The sequence below is a fragment of the Oryctolagus cuniculus genome, chromosome 1 (genome assembly GCF_051225735.1).
Source record: "Oryctolagus cuniculus isolate XC-2025 breed Fujian yellow rabbit chromosome 1, ASM5122573v1, whole genome shotgun sequence".
NCBI lineage: Eukaryota > Metazoa > Chordata > Mammalia > Lagomorpha > Leporidae > Oryctolagus > Oryctolagus cuniculus.
Genome location: NC_142867.1, coordinates 104,944,226 through 104,958,860, shown reverse-complemented (window position 1 = coordinate 104,958,860; position 14,635 = coordinate 104,944,226). Strand labels below are relative to the sequence as shown.

General features: G+C 54.5%; 1 long non-coding RNA gene across 1 annotated transcript; it reads left to right on the top strand.

The window, feature by feature from the left end:
* Positions 1 to 903: 903 nt before the first annotated feature.
* Positions 904 to 7,724, top strand: LOC149128536 (uncharacterized). Its single transcript, XR_016213208.1, has 3 exons — positions 904 to 1,028; positions 1,192 to 1,442; positions 6,013 to 7,724. It is a non-coding gene; the product is annotated as an uncharacterized LOC149128536 (long non-coding RNA).
* Positions 7,725 to 14,635: the final 6,911 nt, after the last annotated feature.

Sequence of the window (14,635 nt, the reverse complement as noted above, 5' to 3'; positions counted from 1 at the left end):
CCCACTGTGTATCCAGAATGCCAGACGCACGTGTGGTCACACACATCTCGTCCAGGGGTTCTCCAGCATGAGTTGGAAGGTTCACGCCACTAACTTCTTTAAATTCCTTGTTTCATGTCTGTGCTTACTCCGAGGGCGGGTGTTTGGCCTAGCAGCAGAGACTGAGTGCCCACATCTGAGTGCCTGAGTTCCTTGCCTGACTCCAGCCCCTAACTCCAGCTTCCTGCTAATGTACACCCCGGGAGGCAGCAGTGAGGACTCAAATAATTAGCACATGTCTGCAGCAGCAGGGATGGAACCAGCACGTGGGCGCTTTCTCTGTCTCTTCTCACTCATAAATGGATGAATGAATGAATCGTTGTAAAAATGTCAACCCTGGGGCTGGCACTGTGGCGTAGCGGGTAAAGCCGCCGCCTGCAGTGCCGGCATCCCATATGGGCACCAGTTTGAATCCTGGCTGCTCCACTTCCAATCCAGCTCTCTGCTGTGGCCTGGGAAAGCAGTAGAAGATGGCCCAGCTCCTTGGGCTCCTGCACCCGAGTGGGAGACCCAGAGGAAGCTCGTGGCTCCTGGCTTTGGATCTGCACAGCTCCAGCTGCTGTGGCCAATTGCCTCTCCTTCTCTGTGTAACTCTGACTTTCAAATAAATAAATAAATCTTTTTACAAAAAAGCCAACTCTGGCTGTTGCTTTCTGAGGACAGAGAAGCGCTTCTACCGTATCCTTTCATTCATACTTACATTCTCTCATTCACTCAACAAATATTCACTGTGTTAATATGAGTGCCACGCCCTGGGCTGCGCAGGTGGCACCCCAGTGGAAATAATCCCTGCCCTCACAGAGGTTCAGATTGATTGCCGGTAAACCAGCAGAGACCAATTGTAGCGAATGTGCGAGGAAGGAAAAGCTAGCTGGCATCAGAAACAGGTGGGACTGGGAGAGGAGGCGGAGGGAGGGGCTGCTTTTGACTTGGGGGCCCAAGAAGACCTCTCTGCAGAGGTGATATTGAAGATGAGACGGCCACCGCAGGTGAGTGGAGACTCCCGGCCCCAGAGGCCATGCCCGCAGAGCCCAGGCCCTCAGCTCGGGACACCGTGTACCCCGTGCGCCCTCCAGCCCCGGGCTCTGTGACTTCTCACTACTGCACACAGGCATGCTTCCCCCACAACAAACGCCTCTTTCTCCTCCGCAGGAGCCTGCTGCCAGCCCACCCAGCCCTGCCAGCAGCGTCAGCTGATCCCTGCGCGGTTACAATCAACAAAGAGGGAGAGAATGAGGAGCGGGGAAAAATCCCACGGAGTCACGGAGGTCATCTGGCTGGGGCGCAGGCTGCGGGGAGCGCTTCTCTCTGCCTCCATGGCTCCCCACGTTGCACAGCACCAGGAGTGAGAATAATCGCAGCCGCCGCCACCACCACGTGCATGCCCAGGGTGCCCTGCTCCGGTAAAAGCCTCCCCCGTCTCCCGATGAGCTTATGCACGGCTCTTGGAGCTGCCGTCTTCCCTTCAGACCCCTCTGCCCCCAAGCCTTTATTTTCACTTTAATTTCTTTTGCTGGCATTCACCCCTGTCTGCTTCTCTCCTTTTCCCAGAAGCCTTTGCAAAGTGCGTTTGGGAGCTGGTCATGTGTCACAGCGAGGTTTGCATCCAGCTGGGCAACGCTGTGGCTGCTGCTGTTCTGGCCTGGCCCCTTCTTTCTTGCTCCCGGAGTTCTGATTTGTGCTCAGGTGGAAACACCCCCACCCCCAGGGGATGAGACACAATTGGCCTAAGCCAGTCACGGCAATCCGACCCCTTGATTGTCATTGGTCCGGGGACAGGCAAAGGGATGCAATTCTGGCCAATGAGATGTCAGTCAAGGTCTGGGGGCTTTTCAGAAGACTTTATTGCTGGAAAACAGGAAAGCTAAAGAAAAAACTCCCTTTCTGCCCCTGCACTTTTCCTTTTCCATTGGGACATTGATTTGCAAGGATGTGATACTTGGAGCTTTGACAGCCATCTTGCAGCAATGAGGGTGCAGAGCAATGAACGGACAAAGCCTAGTGAAGTGCCAAGCCAAGCTTGGAGCTACCAAGCTCTAGGGTTCTTATAAATAAGCCTTACCTATCTGCGAGGTTTAAATCTTTAAAACATTTTACTCCAACTGTAGGTCTTGAAACAGGAACATGAGTATCACCTGCAAACCTGCTAAAAGATGCAATCTCAAGCCTGGCCCCAGAACTGCTGAGTCAGAGGCAGTGTCAGGAACCTCCTCCATGTGACTCCTGTGCGCATTAAAGTTTGAAAGGCACTGGCTGAAGCCATGGTTGTCAGAGTTTCCTGAAACTTGCAGTTCAAGACGTGCTGACTGGGTGCACAGCCCGGGCTTGGGTTCTGGGAAGACTCTAGGAGCATTCGTCTAATTCCAGAGTACAGAATGGGCCCCCCCACCCCCGTGACTCTGTGAGGTTGGATAAGTCAGGGAGAGCATTAGAACCCTCGGAGGTGCCCTGGAGATAAGGCAGGGGTGCCTTCAGGGAAGGGAGAATGACTGAAGTGGACAGAAAACCCCAAGCCTAAAAGGAAAGTTCCAGAAAGAATCGCAGGTAGGATGCAGAGTTAAGAGACATGGCTGCCACTTTTGCTGACCAGAGTAGGCTGTACAAAGGGCAGTGGGAATGGGTTTAGGAGGTCTGTGGGGGGATCTGATAGGATGCATTCATCTTGTAGGGGTTGGGGGGAGCTCTGGAGGGCCACTGCCCCCCACCTCCCAGTGAGGTGGGCTAACCTGGATGCATGACAGTGGCGTGGCTCCCCTTTGAGGGATGTGATACTTAGAGCTTTGGCAGCCGTCTTGTGAGGATGAGGGAGGTAAAGATTTCCAACCCTTTGGGATGCGCCTGGCTTTTCATGTCCATCCTGCATTCCAATGTCTTGGCCTGCCTTTGGAGAAAGGCTAAGCGAGGCCAAATTTGATGTCAGGTCTGAGATCTGGGAGAGGAAGGTGCGTCTACTTTCTTATGCTCAGCTGGGCAGGAGGCTCTGCCTGGGAAGGAGAGGCAGTCCCACTCCAAAGGGCGTGGGAGCCAGCACCTAACGGTGTCTTCATAACTGGATGTCATAGGACTTGAGCATATTATTAATTTATGCCAATTATACCATCCGTTTGCCCTCTGCCTAATGGGTCGTAGATCAAGTCCCCAAGCTCCTCCCCAGTTACTCCATGTGGTGCACAGAGATTTATTTGTCTTGGAAATCAAAGTAGTTTGGAGTAGGAAAATTAGAGTCAACCAGAGCTGTTGAAATCCTGGCTCTATTGTTTCCTAGCCATAAAATCTTGAACAAATTAACCTTTGTGGACCCCAGATCCCTCATCTGTGAAATGGGAAAATTGTACACACCACATAAGATTGGTATCAAGATTCATGAAGTCTTGTGTAGCCCCTGAAAACGGGGCTGCTGTTATGAACATTACACGTGGTTTGCAAACTGGTCACGTTAGTGAGCATGCGCGGAGGCGTGGGTCTGGAACCGGAACGTACCCGGGGAGGTGGAAGCTGCAGGACCATGAGGGTGAGGGAGTCCAGCATGTGGGCACTGGAGCCTGGATTCCCAGGCTGGACTCACCCTGACACCGGCCTGGCTGGAGCAGCCAGGGAGGCAGAGGAGGCCAAGCTGCTTTGCTGTCCCAGAAAGGAACTCCCCGGGCAAGGCCCCGACCCACCCAGCTGTGAAATTGAGCTCACTGCCTTCTTCGTCCAGGCTCCCTTTCCTGGCCCATCATTCTTGTGGCGGGTGTGTGGCCGACACCGCCCCCCCCCCCCAGCCCTGCCTCCTTCGTGGGACCTCTGGCTTCCCTGCACTGCGCCGGCTTCTGCACTCGCCTCTCTCTCTTCCCGTGACTGCCTTTGTCACAGAGATTGTCATCTTCACACACAGCGATTCTTTCTGCTGGTTCACTTCCCGAATGCCCACGACAGCCAGAGCTGAGCCAGGACAAAATCAGGAGTCCTGAACTCAATCCAGGTTTCCTTGTGGGTGGCCGGGACCCAAGCACTTGATCCATCGTCTGCTGCCTTCCAAAGTGAGGAAGGAAATGGGAGGCTGGAGGGGGAACGGAGCAGCCAGGATCCAGCCAAGCCCTTCGGTGTGGGATGCGGGCATCCTGAGCGGGCAGTTTGGAAATTCACCACTGCGCAGAACCCCCGTGCCCGACTGTAATTCTCTAGACAAGGACTTTCACCCCTCCGTGGCCCCCACCTGATGGTCCTCTCTGTGCACATTGCCCACTGCTTGTCCATCTTCTCCCTCCCTCGGCTACTGATTAGTCATGTGCCTGGCATCAGGCAGGCACAGCGCGAGGTGCTCTGGACATAATGGCAAACAGAACGTGGCTCCTTGGGTTATCCGGTGACCAACAGGCCCTAGAAAGCCTTCAGCGTGAAGCAGGGTGTGAGCAGCTGCTGAGGCAGCACAGGGAGAAAGGGGAGGAGGACCCTGTCTGTGCTGGGTGGACCCCAGCGCGGGGTAGGGGTCCCATGCGGCAGCCTTGAGAGCCCAGTGCCCTGGCAGGGAGGCGTGGGAAGCCCTGGAGGGAGGGGGCTGCCCCCGCATGTGGCTCGAGGGCTGTGCCAGGCAATCACAAAGGGATTATTTGTGAGCATAGTTGAGGCCTCTAGGAGTTCCCGAAACAAACGGGGAAGATGTTGGCGTGGGTGAAGGGGACTGCGGTCCGGCAGGTGTAGAAGTCACCACACCCTTGGGTGACCCTGTCCTCCTTTGTACCGGCAGCTGTGCACACTGGGGAAGTAGCAGAAGCACGTGGCCCTCAGAACAGAAAGTCAGCTCCCCACCTCCGTGGTCTCCGCTTCCTCCATTCCACCGCGATGCCACCTCCCTCCCGGAAACACAACCCCGGCAAGCAGAAGTCTTTCTTTAGGATGGGGCCGCACCAGCCTGGCTTGCCCCCTCTCCTCCCTCCTACCCCCTACCCCCATGTTCAGAAGGCAACGGGCCCGTTTCTTCCCGCGCTGCTCTCCCAAGAACCCTCTGCCTCAAATCCCCCCGCCCAGCCCTCACTCACGTGACTCTAATCTGGCAAGCAACCATACACCCTCAAGGAGCTGCAAGCTTTGAATCTGGATTCTTCCCTCCTGAGCCCCGCTTTTTCCCTAGTGGACCGCATCCATTCCTCCGACTCTGGTAACATCCATTAGCTGGCGACTCCGAGCCCCGCCACTTGTGTTCTTGGCATCTCACTTGCCCGTCTTACGTGGGCTTTAACCTAATAGAGCTCTTAATCACACTTCCCCCACCCAAGCCTGCCCCTTCCAAGCCTCCCCAGAGCACGTATCCAGCAGGTCAAGATGGAAGTGGTGGAGAAATCCTGATTCTTTCGCTCTCTGCTCCATGTGCAGTTTCCCCCACCTCCAGACTATTTCCTGCATGCTCGGACCTGCTGCTCCTACCCCCGGCTACCGCCCGAGGCCAGCTTTCCGTCTTCCTTCCCAGAATCCATCATGGCCTCTTGACTCTTTGCTCCTGTCCACTCTTGCGTGCCACACTCCTCTCTCCAATCAGCTCCTGGCATGGGCTTCTTCCAGTGCATTCTCAGACACCGTTGCGTCCAGGGGCTTCCTGCGGCATCTAGACTGCAGACCCAGTGTGTGTGTGTGTGTGTGTGTGTGGCCTCCTTGGTCCTGCCTGGTGTGCCCCCTTCTGCTGCACCGAGCCCCTCGTCCCTTCAGCCTCCCACACTCTCACTGCCTCGCACAGCCTCCTTCCTGGTCACCACGTGGCTGATCCCTTTGTACCATCTGAGGTTCAGCTCAGAGAGACCGTCACTGGATCAGATTTAAATAGGACCCACGACCTTGCCATTCTTCTCCACTTTATCCTCTGGTTTTGAAAGTTCTCTTTGGGCCATTTATTATATCTTATTTTTGTTATATATGATATTATAATATTATATTATATGTTTTATTATTGTTATATATTATATATCTTATTATGTTATATATTATTTTTGTTTCTAGGTTATCTGCCTCTCCCACAACGCGTACACCCCTCCTCCCAGTATTTAGAAGGGATCCGTCTAGAACCGAATGAGTGAATGGAATAAACAGTTTTTGGAGACTGTGACAGTGGTAGCAGAATTGAGAGCGAGTCTCCGTGCCAGGAGGGGCCTCCATCTCATGAGAGTTTTCACCCAGTGAGCACAGTCTGCAGTCTCCAGTCACCCTGAGAGGAATGCACTATTACGATTTCCATCTCTATACCAGGAAGGTGAGGCGTATGAAAGTTTAACAGCTGGCTCCAGCTCACACAGCCAGCAAACGGTGGAGAAGGCACCCAGGCCCGGGAACTTTCTCTGGTCCCACTCACGGCCTCCTTTGAGTCTGAGAGAGCCAAGCTTGCTGAAATGCCAGTCTGACCCAGGACAAGAGCATGGTGACTCCTGGCTTCTGAGTCCCAGGGTTCCCCAAGGCTGGGAAGATCCGCCCGAGGCTGCTCCTCTTTCCCCAAACACAGCCTGAGCTTGGCACTGGGGAGAAGCTGCTAAGCTGCTGTTAGTTCTCTTTTCTACGGATGTGAGTCAGACACAGTGATGGAGGGACAGCAGAAGGAGTAAGTGACAATGGTCCTTGACGTTGAGGAATCCATAAAGTGCAGCATCATGGCAGCCAGTGTGTTGACCCAGTGGAGAGTAAACACGTACACGGTTAGAATCTCCCGCTGCTATAGAGAAAGGACTGAGACACTGACCAGCTTCTGGCTGCTGCTTGGGACTGGGGCTGGGGTCCGTGACCTTCCGTGGGGTTCCTAGGGCGCATTCAGGCAACGGCGTGTTGCGTAATGGGCGCCTCCGTCGGCGGCCGTGATAGATCCGTTTGCTGTTGCCCCCTGTCGGGGTGTGATGGATTCCCCAGGAGCCTGGATCCCTCCTCTTTCTTATCGAGTGTGTGTGATGGATTTTTGACAAGATTGATTTTGACCTGAATACTGCTGAGCTAAATGAATCAACGTTGTCAATTTCTCCGCCTGGCCCTGAAGAACGGGCAGGTGGAGGAGGACATTTTTCTTTCAATGGAAGCCCTGGCTGCCCCAGCAAAGGCCTCCCTCTGCCAGGACCCCACTGGCTGCCCTCGCAGTGGCCCCTGGGATGCACGGTTGGCCTGCCTCCTTCCTCTGCACCCCAGCTAGGCCTGCCCTCCGCACCTGCCGGGTTCTGCTTCTCCCAGGAGCTGCAGCCAGAGATAAATTGGGCTTGGCTATGTGATGAGGGGAGAGACGCTTTTGCCTTATTCCTCTTGCTCACGGCTCTGACTCCTGAATCGGCACAGCGCTTACTTCCCTCGCAGCCGAGAATAGTGCCCAATCTTTCAGGCGCTGCGGATGCAAAGCTACCAGTTTCTCAGAGTAGGATTTGTACATTAATTTTTTTTGCCCTCAGAATCTAAGCAGACGCTTGTCAGGTGGTTCTAAAACACCCCAGTTCTCCTACCTCTCCCCCCCTTCCCCAGGTTCTCCCAGCTGGAGCCATTTCTGGGCTCACTTGTAGGCTTGAGCTTCCTGGGTCCTGCCTGGGTGGGGTGGGGTGAGTCCAGCGGGGAGCTGGGCGGGGCAGGGAGCCAGCATTGCTCCTGGCATCATCTGTGTGGGAACAATGGTCAAGTTCAGTCCTCCCTCTATTATTCACACTATTTATCACATTACAGACAATAAATGATAGCAGGGTGAGAATTAAGAGGCATTTGCCCTTGGTGCCAGAGACTCACTGAGGAGCTCTGAAGCTCAGAACAATGCTGCAAAACACTCTCCGAGACGTTTCTCCGACAGGGACAGGTCAGCGTGGACTCGCGAAGAGCCCACAGTCTGCTCAGCCGAAGACTGACGTCCGGGACCCAGGAGGGCCTGGCTGCCCTGGGGCTCAGGGAGCACGCACACCCTTTCTCCCATGTCTCACTGCTCTGCCACCCAGGTCAGACAGCCCAGGCCTGGCAACAGCCAGATCTCCCCAGCTGGTGGCCAGACACCCTGGGGATGTGGCGCCCACGCTGGCCCCACACTTCCGGGGAAGGGCCCAAGGCGCCTTTCGGGCCAGCTCATCCACCCGCCCTAGCTTTGAAGGTCACTCCCCGGGCTCTTCTCCAGGACCTGGGCTTCAGGCGGGTGGCCCCTACTGGCTGGCCCCTTCGAGCCTCCTGGGCCTGGGGACACACTGCTGCTGGCTAAGCCGGCTCACAGCTTCTAGCTTGCATCTTGGCTCCCTTGCTCCTCGGCTGCCTCTCGGCTTGCTTCTGAGAGCCGGTGCTCTCTGACAACCGAGCAGCACCTGTAGCCACGGAGACGCTCGGGAACTCATCCTCAGCCGGGCCTCAGCCCGGTGGTGGTATAGTTCAGCCTCCCACGTCGGGAGGAGTCGGACCCTGGCCTAGGGTCCCTGTCTAAGTAACAGTCCGAGAGGCCAGGACCCAGGGCTCCTGAGTCCACCTCTTTTTAGGACACCTTCAGCCATGGTGTCACCCCACACAGACAGCCCTTTGATCTCTCTCGGTCAGACTCTGCCTCCGAGGAGGCGGGGTTTCCAGACCCCAGGGGGACAACAGAGTACCCTCCTGCTGCTCAGCCCAGGTCAGGAGCAAATGCCCCTCCCCACCCCCACCTCGGTTTTCAGGGACAGGCCCCTCTGAGCTACAGTCATGCAGGCCCCGGGAGAGGCGTCTCCACCCCTTCAGCCTGGGTTTCTCTGGACCCATCCCCTTTGAGAATCCCCCAGGGTGTGTCTGGGAAGGGAGGGCTCTGAGGGCGGCCTCTGGGGACTGGGAGGGGAAGGAGAGGTAGGGGCAGAGAGTCTGCAGCTGAGGTCTATAAATCTGCGGGCCTTTCAAGAGGACAAAGCCAGGGCCAGAGGAGACTGGGGTGTTGTCTCCCACTGGGAGGGACTGGGGCATCGAGGGGCAGAGCTCTGCACAGATGGGCGGGGCGGGGCGGGGCAGCCTCTGGCTCCTGTCACAGCCGGGGAGGGGGCCTCTGCTGTTCCCCATATCCTTACCTTCCCCACAGGTCAGGCAGGAGGGCCAGTGAGAGTGGCTGGCTGAGGAGAGGGCTCCTCCTGACCTTATTACACAGTTGACAAGCGCTCAGAAAGACAGTGTTGAGACTCCAGGCCCTTGGAGGGGCACAGGTAGGCCACAGCACTCTCTCCCCCAGGGCTGGAGATTCCAGGCTGCTGGGCCCCCCGGGCCTCTGGGTTCTCCAGCCCCAGCCCCAGCCGCAGCCCCAGCCCTACTCCCAAGGATTTGATTTGTGCTGTTGGGAGTACAAATGCCCCCTGGGATCAGAGTGGATGACTCTGGACTGCTTCCATTGGGGTTATTTTACTGACTGGTTATTCATCTGGTCCAGGGGAGAAGCAGGGGGAGGAGGGCTGCCTGGCTGACCATTAACTCCCTCATTGCTGGTCTGTCTTGTGCCTGGTTAATGTAGGCACTTCCAGCTCTGCTGCGGGCAGCTGCTCCCCAGGATGGGGCCTCAGCCGGCTTCTCCCGCCCTGGCATATCTGGAGGGGTCTGGAGCTGACACCTGCGGAGTGGGTGGGGCCCTGCTCTGTCAGCCCCTGAAAGCATCCAAGGCCTGCTCTCAGCTTCTGCACTGCCAGGCGTTCATCTGACATGGACTCGGCAGGTTATAAGAAAGACAAATTGTTTGCAGAGGAAAATCTCCCTCTGCCAGGAGAAGTAGACAGAGATAAATGGAGGGAGCTGCTCTCTGCGATCCCTGGTTGCGTCCTTTCCTTCCACGAGAGCCTCTCCCCACTGAGAGATCCAGGTGGCAGGTGGACAGGAGAGAGACTGCAGGGGGAACTTCCAGGCAAGAAAGATGTGAGGAAGACGCAGAAGGCACCACCAAGGTTTCTCGGGTTCTGTGGACTTTGCCCAGGGCTATTGGCTCTGAAATGCAGAGGAAAAGGAGAGGGAAGAAGGCTCCCAGGTCTCTGTCCTTGACCCCAAGTGTCCATGCAACCATCCTCCCCAGAGGGTCCCACAACAGCCAAGCCTCCCGTTTTCACAGATGACAGCTCGCACTGAGCTAACTTGTTCTGAGGGGAGTTGGTGATCAATGGCTTAAATTAAACCTCAGAAAGGGTGTTTTTTCTCCCTGACATTTTATAGGTTTCTCAGCTTATCTTTTCCCTCGACAGCTGTATAAGCCACATGATGGGCACCTTTCCACCTGGAAAAAGTGAATTCACAGAGGATTTAAGGGCTGAGCGAGCTCTTGGGTGGACTGGCGGGGGAGGGGTGCCGCCTCCCAGCACCCAGACCCCAGCGGTCAGCTTTCCCTCTTTTCCCTCCCTTCCTTGTTTCCTGCTCTAGCCCCGCCTCCAGGGTTAATGAGGACTGTTTGCTGCACCGCAGCCTCCCTCCTCAGCTCAGAGGGTTTCTGCTTCTAAATCAGGTTATCTCTCCAGTCTGTATTCCCAGAACTGAATTATCTTTGCATGAGCACACAGAGGTCTGGCCAGCGTGGGAGGGGCTGTCTGTGCTGGGGACTCTTCCAGGCCACTCCCCACACTCAGTCAGAGCAGCCTCCTAAATGACACCTCTGACTCCCTCCTCTCCCTCTGCAGCGCCGTCCCGAGGGAGAAGGGGCCCAGCGGTCATCGCGGATGCCACCTACAGCCCTGCCGGGCAGAGCGCCAGTGGATCAGAGAGGCCTGCTCTGTTCTTGGCAGGAAACACGGGGCTAGCATGGAAATGCCACCCAGGCTGGGAGCAAGATCTGTGGAGCCGCAGCCCTGAGTGGGCAAGGGAAAGGCCAGCAAAGGGTGCCCCAGGGCTCCGTGTCAGGACCCCAGTCCTGAGGGTCTGCACTGACCCGGATTCCAACCTACAGTGAATCTCGAATTTGAGTGTTCCTGTGAATGACCTTGGTGGGGGCAGTGTTTAAAAGGCTGTTTCCTGTGCCGGCGCCGCAGCTCACTAGGCTAATCCTCTGCCTTGTGGTGCCAGCACACCGGGTTCTAGTCCCGGTCGGGGCACCGGATTCTGTCCCGGTTGCCCCTCTTCCAGGCCAGCTCTCTGCTGTGGCCAGGGAGTGCAGTGGAGGATGGCCCAAGTCCTTGGGCCCTGCACCCCATGGGAAACCAGGATAAGCACCTGGCTCCTGCCATTGGATCAGCGCGGTGATCCAGAAGAGTGAACCAATGGCGAAGGAAGACCTTTCTCTCTGTCTCTCTCTCTCTCTCACTGTCCACTCTGCCTGTCAAAAAAAAAAAGGCTGTTTCCTAACCCCCTACTCAAAAGTCAGAATGACTTGAGAATAGTATTTTGACAACCTTTCCCAGGGAGGACAGGACTTTGGGAAGCATTGTTCTAGGGATTCAGACAAGAAAGCTGAGAGGACCATGCAACCCTTTTATATAACAGAATGGAGTCCTCACATTCTTCCCAGCCTTGAAAACTAAGGTTCTCCAAATATGGGTCTGGGGGGCCACAATCTCCCCCTGCAGTTCTTCCCCCTTGCATCCATTAAATCACCAGGGGTGTTTGCTAAAATGCAGAGTACTGGTTCTCAATCCAGGTGTGCTGAGTCAGATTCTCAATGGGAGGGGCATGGACTATACATTTATAATAAATACCCTTACAATAATAACGGGCTAGGTACTAATTCTGTGCCAGGTTCTTTAACCTCTAGCACCACACTGAGTCTGCACCACAACTTGTGAGACAGATTGTATTATTATTCCATTTAGTGGATAATGAAATTGTGGCCCAGAGAGATAAAATAACCTGCCAAGGTTGTTCAACTGCTTAGTGATTCAGACCTAGTCATCAGCTACTGGAGTTTGGTTTCTAATGTACAAAAGGAAAAACCTTTCCTTTACCCTGTCATATTCAGTGCCTGAGGTCTGTGAATTAAACTGACAAAAGATAAATTAATGGGAGGAAAAGTGAACAGAGTTTACTTGTATAATTCATGTTTATGTGGGAGAAATCGGTGATGAGTAACTCCAAGGGGTGGTTAGAATTTGAGGCTTATGTACCATCTTAACAAAGAGCCATAAAATATGGAGAAGTGACTATACAATATAAAGTGTCAGGGAGGGAAAAAAAACACCCTCTCTGAGGTTTAATTTAACTCATTGATCACTAGCTACCCTTGGAACAAGTTAGTTCAGTATGAGCTGTCTCCTGTGAAACGGGTGGGCGGCTCAGCTGCTGAGGGACCCCGGAGAGGATGGCTGCACGGGCACAAAATCAGAGACCTGGGATCCTTCCTCCCTCTCCTTTTCCCATCCACCCTGCTGGGTGGGTGCTGAGCTCCTAGGGGAAGTGAATTGGGGGATGGTAACTTTCTGAGGGAAACTCATGGAAAACAAGGGTTATTTTAATAAGGTTGTTTATGCAGACGGTCTTTATGCTGATTTTCTGTGTCCAGTGACAAAGTTTGCTCTCCAGGTATACAACGCAGAAGGGGTAACACTTTCACAAAGGGCAGATGGGGGAGGGAAGAGAGTTTTGTTTGTTTGTTTTTTGAATCTTCTGTATCTTAGTAATCTTCAGTGGTGTGTTTTTTTTTTTTTGTTTGTTTTTTTTTTTTTTTTTGGCTGGCATATTCTGGTCCCCTTCACCAACCAGCATAGCAATCAGCCCAGCGGCGTCTGATGGAGACTACCCTCGGAACTCCATCTAACGGTCCTGATTGCAGCTTCTGACTAGCTGTGCAGGAGAGGGAAGCGCTTGAGCACACCTGAGGCACAGGCCAGGTTGTCTGAGAGGGACTCGGGCCTGGGATCCTGGAGGCCCAGGTGTGCTGTGAAGGTGCCAAGCAAGTCAGTGCCCCTCCCGAGGTCCTGCTTCCAGCCGTCTGTTGAGAGGATGCGAAGCTGGCTGACTTCTAGATCTCTACTTAGCTGTGATATTTGAAAATCACATGTATTTCCTTTCTCTGAGCAAGTTGGGGAGGGTAGTGTGTGTGTGCACACATGTGTGTGTCCGTGTGTGTGTGTGTCCGTGTGTGTGTGTCCGTGTGTGCGAATGCACACAGAGGAGCGTAATATATAGGGGGAATAGTCCCAGCCCAGAACTGCCTAGGGCTGTAGTATTTGACTGCATTAGTCTTGGTATATCCCAAGCTAGGCCAGAGGAGGTGAGTTGTGGCTTATCAGGACAGTGGCTGCACTGATCCCTGAGCTGGCTGTCTCGGCTATTTGTCCAGTTTTGTCCTGAAAGAATGTCCTTGGGCTCATCTAGGAAGAGGATGAATGGCATAGAGATTGCACAGGCTGTCAGGGTAAAATGGAAACAGCTTCAGGGAACAAAGGCCTAGAAGTAGATCCCCACTTATGGTTGAGTGACCTGCTTGGCTGGGAAGCCAGCTCCACATAGCAGACTAGACTGGGCATTCTTTTCAATCTAATCCTTTGGCCAGCTCATGTCTACTGAGAACACCATGGGAATGATCCACTGGGGAGTCCATTGGTTCCCTTCCATCGACCCTGCCATGTCCTTGCAGAGACTCATCTAGGTGACAGTGTGTGGTGTGCTAACTGGCATTAAGTCCTTCTTAGGCAACACGGCTTGTTCTACAGTCTTGACCCAAAAGCAAACGGCTGGCACGGAGCCCATCCACAAGGTCTTGCCAAACAACTTCACCTGCACAGTCTTTGGTGGTGCTCGGGTGAACAGAAGCTGGTGACCGGCCGGCGTGTGCATGTGTGGGAGAGAGTGATGGGTGAGTGGGAAGCTCCTGGGGTTGGATGTGAGGCCACTGGCTTACTTCTGCAGCAAGAGACCTCTCACTCTCAGCTCCTGCCTTAAAGCACGGACCACCCAACACCCTAGGCCTTTATGGTGGTAGTCAGTGTGCCCAGACTCTTTTCCCTGGTGCTCTGCATGGTCTCAAGACAGGTTCAGCTTGGACATGGTGAGTGGTGGTACAGGAACTCCAAACACACTTAGTGGCTGGACATTGGCCAAGTCACCAATTCACAGAGTAGAGGGATTGGTTTTGAGCTGGCATCTCTTGGGACCAGACGAGAAATCACTGGCCCTCTGGTCATCTGTGCACTCAGCATTTGCTTGTGGAGCAAGGATGGATTTGAGAGCTGGGAAGGACCTCTGAGTACCAGAGGAGTGCTGCAGTGAGTGCAGAGGGGAGACAGCTAAGGGCAGCGAGCCTGGGTTCCTGCTAATGGAGTGGTTGGTAGTCTGCTGGTCTTCAAAGCACATTCAGCCCCTGGAGGCAGCATCCGTGTCTGCATCACTTCACAAGGGAACAGAGCTCTGACATGTCCTCCGATTGCAAGTCTGTTGTTTCAGAGCGAGGCATGGATGTCCCAAGGGTGCTGGACGATGGAGACAGGTCTGTTGCTCAGAATTGGTAGTGCCTCAACAGTTTAGCAATTCCTCCTCTACGAAACCCTTCCCAGTGCCCCGGTCTGGCCTGAGTTGGCCCTTCCCTCTTACACAGCTCTATGCTAAACGCCTTCGTTATCACGCAACATCATTGACAACTGCAGAGCAGTCCTAGTGTAGTGTGGGAAATCCCAAGAGCAGAGACCCTGTCTTAGTCATCTTTGTGTCCCCAGCCTTTGGCACAGGGCGTGGCTCAGCCTTGGAGATCTTTGAACGGTTGTTGAACGGATGCTGT